This window comes from Euphorbia lathyris, chromosome 7 (genome assembly GCF_963576675.1).
Source record: "Euphorbia lathyris chromosome 7, ddEupLath1.1, whole genome shotgun sequence".
In the NCBI taxonomy this organism is placed as follows: Eukaryota; Viridiplantae; Streptophyta; class Magnoliopsida; order Malpighiales; family Euphorbiaceae; genus Euphorbia; species Euphorbia lathyris.
In genome coordinates, this window is record NC_088916.1 from 319,243 (window position 1) to 321,843 (window position 2,601).

Genomic DNA, 2,601 nt, shown 5'->3' on the forward strand with positions numbered 1-2,601 from the left:
CGCGTAGGTATTAATTCACCTTCATCATTCCTTACTACAGTTATGCCTCCCTTTTTGGGTACACAATGGATTGGACTAACCCATTCACTATCCGAAATAGGATAAATGATTCCATTGTCTAAGAGTTTAGTAATCTCATTTTTTACTACTTCTTTCATATTCAGATTTAAACGTCTTTGTCTATCCGCTTTAGGTGACTTATCTTCTTCTAAGTGAATCCTATGCATTACAATACTAGGATTAATTCCTTTTAAATCTGAAATCTACCATCCCATACTTCCTATTCTGTTTCTAACAACTTCTTTCAATTTTTCTTCTTGACTTTCTGTTAATTTGTTAGAGATGATTATAGGTAGAGTATCACGTCCGCCTAGGAAAGTGTATCTCAGATGGTTTGGTAATTCTTTAAGTTCTAATTTAGGTGGAACTACTACTGAAGGCAGAACTGGTCCATCTTCTCGAATCAAAGGCTCTGGGTCCTTATCTTCTAATTCTTCACCCATTATAGGTTCTATTATTTCTTCTCTTTGAACAATGTCATTAACACATTCTTCGACTAAATCAAGTTTCACACAGGCGAAATCCTCCATAGGATATTTCATTGCTTGATTCATATCGAACTCGATCTTATCGTCACCTATTCTTAAAACTACTTTTCCTTCCGACACATCAACTATAGCACGTCCTGTGTTCATGAACGGTCTACCAAAGATTAGCGGACAATTAGCATCATAAGCAAAATCTAAGATAACAAAATCAGTAGGAAAAATAAACTTGTCAACTTTTACTAAAACGTCTTCAATTATACCATATGGTCTTTTAGTGGATTGATCCGCTAATTGCAAAACCATATTGGTACGTTTGATGTCTTCTTCTAAACCTAATTTTTCAAAAATAGACAATGGCATTAAGTTTATACTAGCTCCTAAATCACAAAGACAACTTGGGAATTCCATATTTCCCAATTTACACGGAATGGTAAAGCATCCGGGATCTTTAAGTTTAGTAGGTAATTTGCTCGATACTATCGAACTACAATCTTCAGTAAGTGAAATGGATGAAATTCCTTCCCAACTAATCTTTTTTGAAATTAAATCCTTCAAGAATTTTCCATAGTTAGGAATTTGCGTAATTGCATCCATGAATGTTAAATTTATATGCAAATTTTTAAGTTTATCTAGAAATGATAAAAGTTGTTTATCATGGTCCTTATTTCGGACCCTGTGTGGAAAACGTGGCTTTGGTACAAAAGGTTTCGTACTAGAGTCAATTGGTGTATCTTTTTGTTTTAATGTATCTTCTTTGGATTTTAGTAAATCATTTCCAGGTAAAGTTGAATTTCCAGGCATTTCCGGACCTAAGTAGTTTTTCCCTGAGCGAAGAGTGATAGCCTTAACATGCTCTTTCGGATTTTCTTCCGTTTGGCTAGGAAGACTTCCCTCTTTGCGGGATGGAATTGATTTAGCAAGTGTCCAATTTGAACCTCTAAATTATGGATGCTAGATGATTGATTTTTGATAAGCTGATCGAATTTACTTTCGATCCGTTTAAAACCATCGTCTTGATTACTTACCTTTCCATTCATAGCATCTATAAATTTGTCGATTTTTGAAGATAAAGTGCTAATCGTATCTCTTGTTTGATTTTGATAATTATTTACACGATATTGATTAGCATTTGCATTATTATTATTATTATTACTATCTTTCCAGTTAAAGTTAGGATGATTTCTCCATCCAGGATTATAAGTAGTAGAATAAGGATTAGTAGTTTGGTTTTGTCCTTGGGCAAAATTTACCTGTTCTATCTCATTCATACCTTCGTAATCAATGTCTGTCTGGATCGGATCATTAGGATCACACGGTGCCATAAACCTATCAACTTTGTGCGATAAGGCAGAAAATTGTGCTTGTAACATCACAACTGGATCAAGATTCATTATACCTTTAACCGATGATGTACCTGAGGATGATGGTTTCGCCATTGGTATATGTCCACGCTCTGCGGGCCACATACTGCTGTTGATTGCCATTTCCTCCAAAAGTTCTCTTGCTTGGACGGACGTCTTCTTCATAAATAACCCTCCAGACATAGCATCTAATGAACCTCTAGTCGTAGGATTTAATCCATTATAGAATGTCTACATTAAAAGTGCATCTGGCAATTGGTGGTGTGGGCATAAACGTTGAAGTTCTTTAAAACGTTCCCAAGCTTCATAAAGAGTTTAATTATCATTTTGGGTAAAAGATGTCAATTCTTTGATGACTCTTGCGGTTTTTGCTAAGGGAAAGTATTTTGATAAAAACGCTTGGGCTAATTGGTCCCAAGTTTCAAATGTTGCAGTAGGCATGGAAGTTAACCAAATTTTTGCCCTATCCTTCAAAGTGAAAGGGAAGAGGCGAAGTTTGATTGCTTCGGCTGTTACATCAGTAATTTTAAAAGTGTCACAAATTTCTAAGAAATTTGTCAAATGGGCATTGGGGTTTTCGTTAGGTAGTCCGTAAAACGTTACATTGTTTTGCAACATATTAAGCAAAGCAGGCTTAATTTCAAATTGATTTGCGTTTATACGGGGTCTAACTACACTATTAGTTACACCGG

At 35.3% G+C, this 2,601-nt stretch overlaps 1 non-coding gene across 1 annotated transcript; it reads left to right on the plus strand.

Annotated features, from left to right (window-relative positions):
* The first annotated feature begins 2,162 nt into the window (after window positions 1–2,162).
* Window positions 2,163–2,269, plus strand: LOC136201717 (small nucleolar RNA R71). The gene has a single exon (XR_010674059.1). It is a non-coding gene; the product is annotated as a small nucleolar RNA R71 (small nucleolar RNA).
* Window positions 2,270–2,601: the final 332 nt, after the last annotated feature.